At 49.8% G+C, this 17,005-nt stretch overlaps 1 long non-coding RNA gene and 1 pseudogene across 2 annotated transcripts; one reads left to right on the top strand and one right to left on the bottom strand.

Annotated features, from left to right (window-relative positions):
- Positions 1-1,064: 1,064 nt before the first annotated feature.
- Positions 1,065-3,127, bottom strand: LOC139029880 (uncharacterized). Of its 2 annotated transcripts, XR_011482155.1 has the most exons (4): positions 3,042-3,127; positions 1,816-2,033; positions 1,616-1,697; positions 1,065-1,193 (listed from the first exon to the last, which is right to left on the bottom strand). It is a non-coding gene; the product is annotated as an uncharacterized lncRNA (long non-coding RNA). The 2 variants fall into 2 exon arrangements; XR_011482154.1 differs by having other exon boundaries at positions 1,065-1,697.
- An 11,086-nt stretch (positions 3,128-14,213) lies between these two features.
- Positions 14,214-15,876, top strand: LOC110137451 (UDP-glucuronic acid decarboxylase 1 pseudogene; annotated as a pseudogene).
- Positions 15,877-17,005: the final 1,129 nt, after the last annotated feature.

Consider the following 17,005-nt stretch of genomic DNA (forward strand, 5'->3'; position numbering starts at 1 on the left):
CAGTCCATGGGGTCATAAAGAGTTGGATACGACTGAGGCATCTTAGCACAGCATGGCATAGAGCAGCTCAGAGGCTCCCGTCCCTGAAAGGCATGGAGTTCTGTGGCCAGGACATGATTGAGTCCATGACTTACTGGGTCAGACGACCTTCCATCGGTGTCTTGCCTGCACTGAACCCTGTGCAGATAGCATATCTATGTTGTTAACAGCCACTTCATTACCTACAGCACAGGGCACAACACACATAGGACCTCAGCAAAGATTTGTAGCATCTGGGTGGGGACTGCAGGGAAACACCCTCTGCGACCCTGAAATCACATGGTCTGCCCCCCCCACCTCAGGACTCCAAGGATAACCTCTGCTCTGCCCCAGTTCCCACCCACCACCCCTAGTCAAGACGTATTTGCCCAGGGCCTGTCCCTTCTCCTGTGTGCTGTTGGGCTGGAAGGAAAGCCTATAAGCCACTTCTGCAGAAGGTGATCCCTCTTCTCGGGGAGAATCTGCATCCTTTTTTCTTTTTAAAAATGATTTAATTAATTAATTTTTGGCTGTGTTGGGTCATCGTTGCTACACACAGGCTTTCTCTAGTTGCAGACGAGAGGGGGCTACTCTCTAGTTGCCATGCGTGGGTTTCTCCTGTTGCAGAGCACGAGCTCTAGGGGGCACAGGCTTCTGTGGTTGCAATTGCTGGCTCTAGCGCGCAGGCTCAATAGTTGTGGTGCAGGAGCCCAGTTAATCCACTGCATGTGGGATCTTCCTAGATCAGGGATCGAACCCACATCTCCTGCACTGGCAGGTGGAGTCTTCACCTCTGAGCCACCAGGGAAGCCTAAATCTGTGTCTTAATAAAAGAGGCTTGAAGAGCAAACTCTTTTCAGCCAAGAACAGGTGATGGTGATAATCTGGGTAGTAGGTCTAGCTCTATCTGGTGCTATCTTGTAAATCCTACCTTGTCACTATAAAAATGATCATCTAATTTTCATCTGGAATTTTATGGTTATATCGTGCCACATTTACATCTTGAATCTGCCTAGGATTATTTTTTTTTTCATGATGGTGTTGAATATGGCAAGAGATGCATTTTATTTTTTCCAAATAGCCCATCCACAGTGATGTGATTGTTGGGTCTGTCGTGCTGTGAAGTTCATGGCTCCCACGCCGGTGGTCACCACTCTCCCCATTGCACACAGAAGCTGAGATGGCAAAGAAATTGTCTCGGTTAAGAGAATGAGCTTAAGAGCCTGTGAGATCTGGGTTTGATTCCAAGCTTATCTACTGGGACTTATGGACTTATCTACTTATGACTTAGCTACTTTCTCTGAGCCAGCGCCTCCTGGTCAGGAAGCAGGGTTGGCACTGTCCTGCCTGATTGGGGTGAGGCCAAGATGCCAAGATGGGGATGTTGGATGTATGGTGGGCGTCCCCATACTGGCTGGACCCAGATCCTCAGTGAATGTGGATTCCTGCTATTACTGATCCCTTTGTATTTTCACTGATTCCCTAGAAAAACCGACTGTGGGACTTCCATGGCCATCATCCTCCATTTCATCTCCTATCTTTCTGACCTTATGACCTCCCCCCCAAACTGGCTCTTCTTCCCCACGTTTATACCAACCACCCAGGCATCCAAGGAAGAAAATAAATCGTCTTGTCTCTTCCTTCTGGTCCCATCTGCCATTTCCAGGCCATCATGGTGGCTGTGGGAGTGACCAGAAGTATGGCTTTAGAATAAGTCTGTCCCCACTGCTAAACCAGCCTTTCTCTGCCCAGCTTCCAGGCTGGGCTCTGGCTGCCCCAGACAAACACACTCCCCACCTGCACAAGACGTCTTCGTCGACCTGCTCTTTTCGCCAGAAGGTCTTCACCTCATGTGTCTGTTCAATCCCAGGTCTCATGACGCTGCCTCTTAGACAGGACTCCCTCATTTCACCTTTGAGTTTATGCTTCTGCTCTTGCTCCCTGATCACCTACACCCGCTGCAGGTGGGGTCCCTGTGGGTGGGGCCAGGCACACCACACACCTGAGCATGGTACCTGGAACAGGTGTATTAGCCATAAGGATAACTTCCATGTTCGAGGTCCTGAGGATGTAGCAGAACCAAGGTTCCAACCTGGGATGGACTCATTCAGACCCTGACTACCACTGATTTTCACGGGTGTGGGCTCCCATCACGCTGGTCAGAGTGTGGATGACGAGGAATAGTCACGGTGCTAATAACCATCCACTGAACACCAAGCACGTGTCCAGGCACTGTGCTTAGCATATGCTACAGAAGAGTCACTTTTGTACCCATTGTCCATATAGGATATGCAGGCCACAGGGCCAGAGGTAGTGGACGAGTAGGAGGGAAGCGTGTGGATGTGGGGATGGAGGAGCTGAAAAAGTGATTGTCACACCTCCCTGCAAATCCCCCTTCTCACCGAGTAACTGCACGCGCATGGCTCTGTGTCTGCCACTTGTCTATCCCATGGTCTCCCGGTCCTATTGGGCTGTGACAGGCGGAGCTCAGAGTCCAGAGCTCGGACAGCCAGAAGGAGAGGCCAGAGGTGAGATGTCACGGCCACTCTCCCCATCGCCACTGGCAGCTATAATCTTGGAGATGTTCCAAATTTCTCCCTTTTAAAAAAATTTCCAATTTCATAACTCTCCTTAGGTGTTTTTTTTTTTTTTTAGACCCCATAGTGTTTGCAACAACCGTTATGGCTCTATTATGATAATACAAGAAAGTTACATTATGAAATAAATGCATTTTAAGGCTTTTCCCTGGCAACATAATGTAAGGATCATTCTGCATGTTGGTACTAAAGAATCAAAAACAGTTTAGTCAGTGGATGTGAACACTGTTTCTTGTCATCCAGTTAATGGATCTACTGTACTATTTGTGTTCCTTCCAGCCCTGCTGCCGTACATCAATGAAAAATTATGTTTTTTTCCTCTGTGCTACAACACCCGTCATCTTTATAGGCAACGCATTCCCCTTCAAGTCGTGGAGTGTAAAATGCCTACCATTTCTCTGCCCCTTTTCCCTCCCCGTCATTTACCTGGTTCTTGGAAATCGAGGGTCCGTGCCTTCTCTTATTAATGTTCTGTGTAATAGAAATCAGTGCACCCGTGTTACTCCCGTGGAAGCTGGGCAAACAGCGGCTGTCAGTGTGCAAAGGGCAGACAGGAAGCCCGGCTTTATTTTTTTAACCTTCTTTGTTTACTGGATCTTGGCAGTCAATCACAAGCTCTCCCTGCATTTAAAGCAGGCCTGCCTGCCTCCAGAAAGAGCTACCAGCCGAGGACCCGCTTGCTGTTAATACCCCGGGAGCCAGGATGCCAGCCTCATTTCAGAAGGACTCATAAAGTCCTGGCCTTGCCTCTCTGAAAAAACTTACTCATCCAACCAGCGAAGTTTCACTGGCTCTAGGATGATCTGGCCAGGCCCAGGAGAACCTCACTGGAAAGAGAACTGTCTCTCCAAGGTCACATGTTTTTAGGGTGATGCAACAGTGGGGGTCCCTATGGCTAACCCCGCCCTCCTCACTGTGCTGAGATCTATGGCCAGCATCTGCTCAGGACTGCAAGCCAGACACTTGCCAGGGCCGGGCGGGAGGCTGACATCCGTGGAGTGGGCTGGAAGGGCCAGCGCTACTCCAGTCCATGTTGCCAGGTGGGAATGTGACCCAGGATCCTCAGGTGTTCCATAGGTTACATAGAAGTGGTGGCTCAGATGTTACAAAAGTTACAACCTTCTGAATTTTAAGTGTTGGGTAAAGTGAAAACAATAATTGGTGTCAAACCATGCTGGGCCACGGACTGGCGGCTTTCCCCTCTCTGACGTCTCCCACATCCGATACTTGCTGTGCTGCCCCAGTCTTGGTTTCACGGCAGGGTACGGGGGTAATATTGTCTGGACAGCATCTCATCTAACCTGCCTTGAATGGGATCCTGTAGCTTTGGAGCAGTCTGGGGTTGAGCAGGAGGAAACGTCCGAGTTGCCAAGGTGGGGGGATTCCCATGACAGCAGTGCCACCAGGAGGGATGAGCAGGTCCACCTGGGCCCCCCCCTCTCCTGGCCTCCAGCTGCAGAGTCTGGTTCTGTGTCAACATCCTGCCAGGCAGTGACTTCCCAGACCCGGGCGTGGGGGGGGGGGGCGGGGTGCTTGGGGAATGATCAGAGCCTGGGTGAGCCCTGGGTGAGAGATATTTGGAAATTCAGAGAGGGGAGATTTGGGGGCATCTCACCTGACGTTCTGTGTATCCCTGGAATCTCTGATGGGGTGCTGTTGGGACTGGGTCTGTGGCATGGTTTCTTGTCCTTGTCTGACCATGTGAGCCTGTGGCTCTCTTCCCCAACTATATCCTAGATCCTTAAGGGCAGGAACCAGAGCTTTGAAAATTTTTCTTCCTTGTTCAGTGCCTCACCTTAGGCTCTACATCAGTATAAGCAGCTACTTTCCTGGGGAGGCGCGTGCTGCTGAGCTGCTGGCTTTAGAAAGCGAGGAAAGAGTGGGGGGAGGGGGAGATTGGCCCTTCCAGGGTGGGTGCGTGGGACAAGGGGCAGCTCATTTCCAAGGTGAGAGGTGATGTCTGCCTGTGGAGAGGAGGGCGGGTAGCATGCAAGGTCCTGAGAAGATCCCACCGAAGATCCCGCTTGGTTCACGGGGCTGCAGGCAGCAAACAGAACCCATCTGAAAACCAATATCCTGTTACAGAGAGAGACAGCTGTAATCTGCGGGCACAGTGGCTCCAGGCTCAGCCAGCCAGCCTCGGGGCCACCAGCGCCGCCCCTCGGGTTGCTGCTCTGTCAACTTTCTTGGAATTGGCCTGGAGGAAGAGGGCTGCTGGACCGAGGCCCAGTGTGTGCGGGTGGGCACAGGGACAGCGGCTCCCGTCCTAGGGGCCCATGTGGATGCCGGAGGGGCGGGCCCTGCACGTGCAGGCAGTGGGGGTGGCAGAGAGGTGATCTGGGTAGATGGATGGGAGAGTCTGGCGCTGAGCCCGCGGGGTCCGGGGTCCCGGAGCGTGGTGGCCACTCCCATCTCCATGGCCTCTGCTTCTACAGCTGACGTAAGTGGTTGCATGGCCAGAATACGTTGAAGGTAGCAGCCCTCAGCCGCTGATGACAACATGGGGCCTGGCCCCCTGTCTTCCTCCGGAACGCTGAGCAGCACTGCTGGGTGCAGGCTTTCCCCTTGCCAGCTCCCAGTGCATTACAGGTGGACTCAGAGAGGGTCCTGGCAGCGAGATCCTGATGCCCTGAGACACGGGATGATGTGTCCCCAGAGTCTGGACCTCACGCCACGGCCCTGCACACTCACACATCCTTCGAGTGCTGTGGGACTCCTTGGAAACGGTTATTATCTTTTCCCCCAAACACTTTTCCCCATTTCTGTCTGTGTGTGGCACTCTCTCTTGCGAGGTCCCTGCTTTGCCTTCTGATCCTCCTTCACGAGATATTTGGAAGTTTAGGAAGGAGGGGTTTGGGGAATCTTACCTAGCATTCTGACATCCCTGGAATTCCAGAAGAAAAGATGCTTCTGAGAGTGGACCTGTGGTTCGGCTTCCTGGCTTTGCTTGACCATGCCATCTCACGGCTCGCCTTCCCTGCTCTATTCTGGGGTCCCTGAGGGCAGAACCAGGGCTGGCTTTGTTCTCCTGTCACTCTCTGAGGCCTTCTCCTTTCTGATCTCTTCCCCTCCAAGTGTCTGGCCAGCCTCATCATCCACACTTGTCTTCCTTAGCTGGAAACAGGAGCTGTCGCCGCCCTTCCCTCCGTGCTCTGCAGACATGCGACGTGGCCCTTGAGGAGGGTCCCATGTCCAGGTGATGCTGTAGGGAGTCTCAGGGCAGGGGAGAAGGGGGAAGGGCCCCCACACCTGGATCGACCTTCCTGTGCCCTGCCTGGGTGGAGACTTGCTGTCTGTCCTCAGAGACTTGCATGTCGCATGCCTGGCTGGCCTGGCCGGACCCCTTGGTCGGTGCTTTTCCAGACTGAAACTGTCTCTCGCCATCCCCAGAGGCTCTGTTCAGCTGAGCGAGGCCTCGGTCAGCAGCCTGCAGTGTTTCAGCTTCATCTTCGGAATCCGGGGTGAACTGCCATTCCTGATAAGCCTGGAGTGGAGCAGAAAGCTCGCTTCTTGGTGGTTTTTCCGGTGAGGCTTCTTTAAGCCGAGCATGAGGCCTCTGAAGAGGGAAGGCCGCCGTGTTTGCCACCTGCGGGACACACAGACAGCTCCCCAAACCCCGCCACCCTGGAAGTCAAACCAGCCCTTAGGGGCCCTTCGAGGGGAACAGTAATGTGGTATGCTCAGGTGTCTTAGCTGGTCTGGGGTGGTGGTTGGGTCCCACCTTTGCCTTGGAGACTTCCCGACTGGGGAGTCAGAAAGGATTAGGAGTGTGCTATTGACCAGTGAGCAAGTTTCTTTCCTTTCAGGAGGTCAGCTGTCTGAAGCCTGACTCTGTGTGACCCAAGGCAAATTACTCATCCTCTTTAGGCCTCAGTCTGTTTGCTTCATCAGGGCAAGAAAGCTCCCAGGCTCTATGGGTAGAGTGTGAGCGGATACTTTGAGAAAAATAGTGAAATCTGCAATGCTGGTCATCATCAGGATGCCATCACTGTGGGATCATGCCAAGAGACTGGTACACTGGAGTTCTTGTCTTCCTTGGCTCAGATGCATCCATCCATCTACCCATCACTCATCCATCCACCCACCTGTCTGTCCATCCACCCATCTATCAACCTGACCATCCATCAGTATGTCTACCCATTCATCCATCCATCAGTCACCCCATCCATCAGTACATTCATCCATCCATCTATCTTTCTATCCAGTTGTTGATAATGTTAGGCACTACCAGGGCTGCAAAGATGACTGCATTGGTGTCCCAGCCTTCAGAAGGCAGGACTCACAATGATGTGCTTGTTTCACTTGGCTCCCTACTCCTTCTGAATTTGTCGGATGGATGAGACACAAAGTTTACTGTTTGTTGCAGCTCAAGGAAAGCATGATGAATGCTGAGCAGAGGGAGAGATCAGGTCTGACTGGAGGGATGGGGAAAGGCTTCAGGAGGTGCCTTTTAAGCTGAGTCTTGAAGGCTGCTCCAGTGTGGATGCAGTGATGGGGAGGCAGGAGAGCCTCTGTGTTTTGAGTGGACAGAGATGAGGCTTGATGGGCATCTCTCTTAAGGGTCTTCCCTCTTTTCCCACCTTGGTGCCCAGCCTCCCATTGGTACCCTATGGGTGTTGACCCCAGTTTGAGTCTTTACTCCTTTGCGTCTTTGCAAACATTCTCCATGTTGGACAAGGGCAGCTTAAACACAATCACACAGGGCAGTCAGAGAAAGGCCATCTCTGCCCAGCCCCTGGAGAACTGCTTCTGCACCCAGGTGGGATTCTCAAGCCATTAGCATGACCACCTCCACAGATTTCAAAGACTCAGGAGCATCAACACCCAACAGCTCCGTGGGTGATGGAAAGAGGGAGGAGTCAGCTGAGGAGTCCATGGGCAGATCAAAGGGTTGGCCTCCTGGGACCACCTTTCCCCAAGCAAGCTTTCGGGAAACTTGGCCCAACTTAATGAGGGCAGCAAGCAAAGTTGTGGGGCTGAGTGATTGGTATGCATTGTTTTGTTTCTTTCATTAATTCCTGCTGCCATTCGGGATGCAGGGATGAACAATAGCAGGGGCCTGTTCAGATCAATGCCAGATCTCTGATAGTGCCTATCTGTTCTTGGTGCAGATTATTTGATAAATGGCGTGGTCCATATATTTTGACAGGTGTTCGCCATACAGCCCAGACCAAGCCGGTTTAGTGGAGCCCCTTCATGGGAAGCCAGGAAAGCAGAGAGAGTATTTCCTTTTTTGGTACAAATCCACATAGAAACTGTGGCTGGCTTTTAAGCTATAGATAATGAATTTCTAGCAAGAGAGGGTGGGAAGGGGGACAGAAAGGATCTGGACTTTACTGCCCCCCACCAAAGAATTATTTCCACCACAGCATGGGGTTTAGCTGGATCCTGGCTTGGATTGTGGCTCTGACAGGGGAGAATGTGAAGGGTTTTATTTTGAAGGCAGGGCAGCCACTGATGGAGTGACTGGTTTACAGGTGAAAGAAGCTACGGTCCCCTGAGCTGTGGATGGGCCCTTGGGGTAACATTGATGGCTGGAGGCGGGGCCACAGAGAGTGAGTGATGCCTGTCTTGGTGGGGTAGTGGATGGGCAGGGGCTGGGCAGGGGGCTGAGATTTCACAGATGAGTTCGGGCAGACAGGGCACTGTGTAAGGTCAGAGCTCCTGGACCAAGGAAACTGTGCTGATGGACGGTTGTCATGTCCGGTGGCTCTGCACCGGGCTAGCATTGGCACTCTCTTGTCAATTCCTTTTGTGGCTTTCTCACTCCTGGGTGTTATGTTCTGCAGTTCAGTCTCAAGGGCTAAGTTTCCAGGCCTGAGAGGTTTGAGTTGCCCCCACCTTTCCTTGTTCAGTTTATCTAGGGCCGGCCACAGAGTGTTCCCAGTGTCGGGAGTGGAAAGCGAAGGTACCAAAGGGACCTGGATCAGGGCCTGATGGATAGACAGAGTGAGGTGGGCAGGTGACACCTGCAGGGTCACATCTGCCCGCATCTCCAGCCCCTACTCCTGGGTCCTAGGGAAGCAACTGGAGCTCAGAGCATCCTTGAAGACAGCAGGACATGGTGTGTTGGGGGGGGGGGTCACAGAGAACAGAGTGCTTCCATGGTGTTACCATGTTTGAACTCCCAGCATTCCTGCAACGTGGGCTGGGCATTCCCTGGCCCCGCTGACACTGACCGCTCAGTGATCACCACCTGGGAAGAGGTCCCCTGAGCCTGTCTGCCTGCTCTGCCTCCCAGGTGAACGGTGGCACATGGACAGCAGCTGGGGAACCGGGGATGACTCTGCCTTCTTAGCTCTGAAATCCATGCGCATGTGCTAAGTTGCCTCAGTGGTGTCCGACTCTGCGACCCCATGGACTGTAGCCCTCCAAGCTCCTCTGTTCATGGGATTCTCCAGGCAAGAATACTAGCGTGCATTGCCATGTTCTCCTCCAGGGGACCTTCCCCACCCAGGGATCGAACCCTGTGTCTCTTATGTCTCCTGCATTGGCAGGCGGGTTCTTTACCACTAGTGCCACCTGGGAAGCCCATGAAATTCATACTCCCCCTCAAAAAAGGGGCAACCTGGAGGCCCTGAGGAGCCATCCTTCTTAGGATGCGGAATCCTTTTCCAAGGACTTATTGCTGAACGAAAGGCAATTACACAGGGGATGGTGACCCTTGTCTCCCAGAGTATGTTGAGGGGGTTGGGGCCATGATCTATGGAATGTCGGGCGTTAGATTTTAGACTTTGTTTTTAAAAATCTCTAACAACCTCCTAAGGAATGATTTGACATCCTTAAGTTCAACACTGGCACAAAAAAAGCTTATGGCAAAATTAACATAAATCATTAGCATTAATCATGCAGGGTTATTGATAGCCGTACGCAGGCATGTATCACAATCCTGGCCAGGGACTCGGGTCGGGCGATATTTCTTCCAGCTGTCCCGGCCAGCTTCGCCACATATGGTGGTGGAGCTGGCTTTCTTTTCTAATTTTCCTCCTCAGCTTGAGCTGTCAGAGACACCCCCTCTTCCCATTCCTTTCTCCTCACGCTGGGCACTAACTTCGTTGTCTCCTCTGCCTTTCCTCTCTCTCTTTTTTAGAAACCAGATTTCTAGTCTGGGTCAGAATCCATCAATGTCTGTGGCTGTCACCCACCATGTGACTAGTGGCAGCAAAATAGCTGGGTGACAATTAGCAATGGGTGGCCTACATAGATCAGGTTCAACTTGGTAGCCTTCACTTTTACTTACACATTCATCTCAGAAGCTGAGAAAGACTCCCCTGCCCCCGCTGCCTGGATGCTGATCTACCCTTCCCTTGCCACGTACTCCCTCACCAGCCCAAGATGCTGGGGATGGTGGAGGGTACAAAAGTAGCATAGAGTAAGCAACGGGGTTTTACAGTCACTGGCAACACTTTGAAATGTAACAGCAGGACATACGTTATCTTCGTTGAAAAATGAGGAAGGGAATTCTGTTGGTCTGACCTTGCTGTGTGTCTCTCCAACCACATTGCAATTGTGGTTGTATTGATGGAAGAATAGGATAAAGAACATTGGAGCTGATGAGAAGGAGCTCTGTCCTACTATGCTGATCAGACCACCCTGAAAATTACTGGGGTCAGTAAAGATTGGGACAGGTTTGGATACATAGGGCCAGCGTTATGTGAGGAGGGAATAGGAAACATTCAGCTCAGAATATACACACACCGCGGACCATTATTTCTGGCTTTCTGTGTTTGAAGAGCTTCCAGGGGAAGAGGAGGATGTGAGTGCTGAGCAGCTCAGAGGACTGAGAACTTCAGAGAGGTGGCAATGTACCCAGAACAGCATGTCAATACCCAAATGGTATTGCCTCCATAGGACTTGGGGAGTGAGTTCTTATCACCAGAGGTGTTCAACACAGGCTATGTGACCACTTGGAGGAAAGTATGGGGAGGAAAGAAAGATTAAATTAGGGGCTAGAGTGAGTGACATCTAAGGTCCTTTCTACCCAGGCAGTACTTGAAATTCCATGTTTGTATCCTGATCTGAATGCTGGAATCAGAGAGGCAGCGGTGCAGTCTGCCTCTGCCTCTCTTTTCTGCCCCAAGGCTGCAGTCTCAGCTGAAGATATGGGCTCCTTGAACACATCTTTCTCCTCCCTCTTTTTGCAAGTCTAGCTTCACACAAGACTGTAATGGCCTCATAGCCTGTGATCAAATTCAGAGAGAGCTATGCAACTCTTTTATGAAAAACACGAGTGGGGGCATTTAAACATGTTTCTTCCTCATATGCTTCCAGCAGAATTTCAGAGAAGCTAATAAACTTGGTTGGTAGAGGCTTTAATCAGCAATGGATTTGGACAGTTCAAGGCAACAGCATTTCCAGATGTTAAAGACTGGGATGGCCTGAGATTTGATGAACAAAAATAGAGGTCAACCACAAACAATGAAGTGTGAGTGGTTAGTCCTGAATGGCTATCAGTCCTTGCCACCAGCTCTTGGAGAAACCGTGGGCTTCCTGTCCTTGTTGCTAACACAGCTGCCTTTCTTTGGTGTTGTTAACAGCTCTTGTGGAAAGCTTGCTTGGAGTCCAATCATATTTAGGTGTTAGAGGGAGAGGTCAGAAAGGCTCTCTAAACTCTAGGACACAGGATTCCAGAAATAAAGTTTCACATTCTGGGAATATGGCTTGTCAAGAAATCCACCCAACTCATGCTGGATTAAAGAAAAAGGAAAATGTTTTAGTTTTTGTAAACAAAAAATTCCAAATCATATCTGCTTCAGGTAAGGTTTGATCCAGCAGATTATAGGATAGCACCAAGAAGCCTCTTGGTATTGGCTTCCTCATCAGCTTCTGTACAACAATCCGTCCCCCTCCCGATATCTCTAAATACTCCCTTTCATGAATGCAAATGTTTCTGACATCAGAAGCTTTGTATCTATACATAATCATCAATTACAGAACTAGGTCATTAACTCCTATGGTTGGGATAAAGTCATATGTTGATGGACTTAGGACACTTGGTGTTCAAACTTGATGCTGCATCTAGGGTAAATCCCACCCAAGCTTTATGACCGAGAATGGTAAGGAGTCCTTCATCAAAAGAAGTTTGGAGTATTATTTTACCAAAAAATTGAAGATGGCTACAGGGTGAAAAAATGAAAACATGCCCACTTTAGCCTGAAAGTATCTGGTCCTGAGAAGATAGTTCCTCACCATAACTTTCCTCATCTCAGGTTTTCTGGTGGATCTTAGCATCTTTTATCTTTTCTCTGCCATCTTTTACCAAAATTTTTGCAGAGTTCAGATGTTGAGGCATCTTAACTTTCTTAGAGAAAATCGGAGGAGATTAATGAGGCTGACAAAGAGCTGCTGTCCTGAGGCACAGCATTTTGGAAGAACCACAGGAGCCAGTGTTCCCTCTCCCGCGAGTGATAAATCTACAAGATGCTCTTTGGAATGGGGCTTGCCTTGCACAAGACCAGCCATGCCTTCATTAGATAAGTATAGTGTTCCGAGGCTTGCAGAACCTGGGCAAACAGGTCAGCGAGATTTCTTTAATTTGATCCCAGGAGAGTTTCCACAGGAGCTTGGTCCATGTCTTGTAGAACTGTCCACCATTCCCCAGTGTTCAGGGGCAGCCTTGCAAAGATCATAATCACTGAGAGTGGCACTGTCGACAGGCATGAATAGATCCCTTAATTTCATGGTTTAAAAATACGTTAGTTGACCTTAGTATAATTCCAATATTTCAGTCATTTACATGTCATGACTCAGTACTCATTCATTAAATATAGTGCTTTTCGAATGAAGAACGGAGATGAAAATTTTTCTTAATGATGACAAGTGATATAATTTACTTTTATTTCTGTCATATCATGGTGCCCATGAGCCTGGCCACGGCTGAGGGTCTGCCTGTGGCGCCATGGTGAGCTCCTTTTAGCAAAAGGCTCCACTGGATGCATCACTTGAGCCGATACTGGTCACGTGTGTCTGAGTCATCCCCCACTTGGATCCTTGGTCCTGTTTGGTTTGGCTCTTTGGCTTCATCAAAGGACCTTCCCAATAAAGTTATACCTTCTAGAAGTAGGAGGTGTGGCTGGGTTAGGGGAGGGAAGGTGATGGGGGAGGGGATGGATGCTGTTGAAAATCTTGGGTTTTGTGGCCATGAGGGAACTGGGCAGAGGACTGGAGTGAGTCTGAGGATGGTCAAGATCCTGTTTTCCTCAATAGCGCCACCTCCTGGCCTGGCTGCATTGGATGTTGTTCACGGACAAAGTTCATAGCTCTTCAGAGAGTGGGATGTGATAATTGGTGCTGTGCTTCCAGTGGGAGGTCTCTGAATCTAGAATGCCTCCTTGGTGGAGTTGGTATTTTGTAATCCCCTGACAGATAAAAGTCTCACTTTGAAAACCGAAAAACAACTCCCTCCCAAATAGTGCTTCCAGAGCCTGGGACTCAGGAATGCTCTGTAATAACCAGAGGTCCTACCCTCAGGATTCACTCAGCCAAGCCCCGATCATCCCCTCTGGTTGGTTACTTTTGCAGTGGTCAGTGAGACTTTACAGGGATTGCTTTATTCTATATTAATCTGTGAGGATACTAAGACCATTACGATTTATTGGTGCAGAGCTTGTAGAGAGTGGGAGAAGCTGAAATCTACACGTTAGGCTCTAAACTCCTTAGGATGTTTTAACTTTTTTTTTTTTTAAGAACAGGCATATTCATTTATTTTTGGCTGCACTGAGTCTGCGTTGCAGCTGGAAGGCTCTATGTTGGGTTGCCTGGGCTTCTCTCTAGTTGTGGTACACAGGTTCAGTAGTTCTGGGACACTGGTTTAGTTGCCTCTCAGCGGATGGGATCTTAGTTGCCCATCCAGGGACCAAACCTGTGTCCCCTGCATTTCAAGGTGAATTCTTAACCACTGGACTGCTGGGGAAGTCCCTGTTTTAAGTTTTAATGGACACTTTTTAAAGAGAACCACCGTTTACATTGGGTTTCCCTTGTGGCTCAGATGGTAAAAAATCTGCCTGCAGTTCAGGAGACCTGGGTTTGATCCCTGGGTCAGGAAGATCCCCTGGAGAAGGGCATGACAACCCTCTCCAATATTCTTTCCTGGAGAATCCCATGGACAGAGGAGCCTGGCGGGCTACAGTCCATAGGGTTGCAGAGAGTCGGACACAACTGAGCGACTAAGCCCAGCCCAGCACCGTTTATATTTACCACCCTTCCGATGCAATCAAATGGTGTGCAGCCCTGGGCCTGCAGCTGGCCCTGGCTTATAACCCTTGAGGCGACCGTGGCAGCAAACATCAATTATTACTCAACTCAAAGAGAGCCCAGTGCCACCAGGCATCTAGTGCTGAAGAGAGCTTTCCCCAAACTCTCAGAGGCCAGATGGCATTGTTCTTCCTTGGGTTGGGTCCAAGCACTGTTCTGGGGCAATTTAGAGATGGAAATGGATATAGCCAGACTGCAGTGAGTAACAGCCCAGAGAGCCCTGCATTGGGGGTTGGACCTTTTGTCTTTGCATCCAGACTTTTGTCTGAGCCCTTTCCTCCAGCTATGTCAGCTTTTTCCATCTGTAAAATCTGTACCATCTGGGGCTGCAGCACGCGGCCTGGGATGCTGAGCCAGCCGCTGCTTCTCCTCGCATCCGCCGTCAGCTGCAGGAGGATGAAGCTGCTGCTGGGCATCATGCTACTTGCCTCCCTGGCTTCTGTTTGGGACACCTTGGTTAACATGAGGTCCATTCAGGAAAATGGAGAGCTCAGAATTGAGAGCAGGATTGAAGAGATCATTGAACCAGTAAGGGAGAAAATCAGAGATTTGAAAAAGAGCTTAACCCAGAGATACTCGTCAGTAAAATTTTCATCAGAAAAGGACTGTAAAATAATTTTGGTAACCAGGGACGTAGGCTTTGTGGGTTCCCACCTCACGGACAAGCTCATGATGGATGGTCACAAAGTGACTGTGATGGACAACTTCTTCAAGGGCAGGAAGAGGAACATGGAACACTGGATCAGCCAGGAGAACTTTGAGCTGATCAACTATGACGTGTTGGAGCCACTGTAGGTTGAAGTGGACCAGATCTACCACCTGGTCTCTTCTGCCATCCCTCCCAATTACATGTACAACCCCATCAAGACACTAAAGACCAACACCATCAGGACACTGAACATGCTGGGGCTGGCAGAGCGAGCTGGGGCCCGTCTATTCCTGGCCGCCACCTCAGAGGTGTATGGAGACCCTGAAGCCCCCCCACAAACCAAGGATTACTGGGGCCACGTGAATCCCATAGGACCCTGAGACTGATAAATGAAGGGAAGCGAGTCGCAGAGATCATGTGCTACACTTGCGAGAAGCAGGAGGGCGTGGAGGTGCGCGTAGCCAGGATCTTCAACACCTTCGGCCCTGAATGCACATGAACGATGGCCAGGTGGTCAGCAACTTCATCCTGCAGGCGCTGCAGGGGGAGCCACTCATGGTGTACAGATCCGGATCTCAGACGAGGGCCTTCCAGTAGTCAGTGACCTGGTGAATGGCCTCGTGGCGCTCATGAACAGCAACATCAGCAGCCCCGTCAACCTGGGGAACCCGGAAGAACACACCATCTTAGAATTTGCTCAGCTCATCAGAAAACTTGTTGCCAGTGGGAGTGAAGTTCAGTTTCTTTCTGAAGCCCAGGACGACCCCCAGAGAAGGAAGCGAAGCTGATGCTGGGGTGGGAGCCAGTGGTCCACCTGGAGGGACGGTTAAACAAAGCCATCCTCTACTTCTGGAAGGAACTTGAGTATCAGGCAAATAACCAGCACATCTCCAAACCAAAGCTGGCAAGGATAAGAAAATGATGGACACGCCGTAACTGAAAACCTCACCTTTTGGGACCGTAGATGCCCTATTTCACACTTGATAGATGTATTTTTTTTTTTTTAAGAAAGACTAACTAAAACAGGTGTCATGAGGAAAAAACTGGAATTCATACTGAAGCTTGCTTTAAGAAATGGATGTGCCTAAAAACCCCCCTAAAAAATGCATATTTTGCCTTGCACTTTTGAAGATCTTTTTATGTAAATTAGTGTCGATGCATGGCTGTATATTTTCAAGGTTTTTTTTTATCTTACTGTGAGAGCCTAAGTCGTGACTATCGTCGACAGTTTTATTTACTGGTTTCTTTGTGAAGCTGAAAAGGAATATTAAACGAGGTGAAAATGCCAATTTATTTATGAAGTGGGTACTTATAAATGAGACGTTATTCTGTGCATAGAGGAGAAAAAGCAGACCAGGAGTAATGTCAGGTGGGTGGCATACCGCGTCAATTCTCAGGCAGAGAAAAGAATTCTGCTCGAGAGCTTTGGGATGTTTCTTCTAATGCAGAATTTTTCCAAGGTCTCAGTTTTAGTTGCAAACTTGACTTTGAAATGTTTTTGTTGGTTATCACGATTAAGGATATTTGAAAGAACTACTGTGTCGTGTTGCATATGGAGGTGGGGGCGTGGGAGGAAGTTAATATTCTTGGTTAACAGTGGTTAAATATACTATTTTAATAAAATATTGAAAAAAAATCTGTACCATCTGTATAATGGTGCAGATGATCTCTGACGGCTGTATTGTCCCACTAGTCTGTAATTAAAAAATATTTAATATATAATTTTATTATTTTATTTTATTTTTGACTGTGCTGGGTCGTCCTTGCTGTTCATGTTTTCTTTAGTTGCAGTGAGTGGGGGCTACTCTCTAGTGGCGGTGCAAGGGTTTCTCATTGCAGTGGCTTCTCTTGTTGTGGCGCATGGGCTCGAGGCGCTTGGGCTTCCATAGTTGCAGCTCACGGGCTCCAGAGCACAGGCTCAATATTTGTGGCACATGGGCTTAGTTGCTCTGTGGTATATGGGGTCTTCCCAGATCAGGGATCGAACCCGTGTCTGCTGCGTTGGCAGATGGACTCTTTACCACTGAGCCACCAGGGAAGCTGGCGATTCTCTTTGTTTTGACTGTTATTTGGAACATCTGGGAAGTGGGCTGTGTCCAGGCCTGCAAGCATTAGGAAGCAGGTGGGTATGTGTGAGACTGTGAAGGTTTTGTCTCTTCATGGAGTTTCCATGGGGCGGACACTGCAGCAGGAGGCATCTTAGCGTCTGAGTGGACGCAGCCAGGACTCCCTTGCCCAGCTCCGTGTAGGCAAAGAGATTTGATCTGGGCCCTTCATGGGGCTAGAAACTAATGGACGTGTATTTTATGTTTACCTGAAGATGGACGTGATTGGCCACAGGGGGTGGTGGAGAGGGAAGCAAAGACACAAAGAAAACAGCTCATTCCCGCCCCTGCCCTGGGACCCCAGTCTCTCAGGGCACTGCTATCCTTGTAAGCTCCAGGGCAGAGCCTTTCCCTCTGTGTTGTGGGGAGGGGTCTGTTTGCAG

Source organism: Odocoileus virginianus, chromosome 20 (genome assembly GCF_023699985.2).
Source record: "Odocoileus virginianus isolate 20LAN1187 ecotype Illinois chromosome 20, Ovbor_1.2, whole genome shotgun sequence".
Taxonomy (NCBI): Eukaryota; Metazoa; Chordata; class Mammalia; order Artiodactyla; family Cervidae; genus Odocoileus; species Odocoileus virginianus.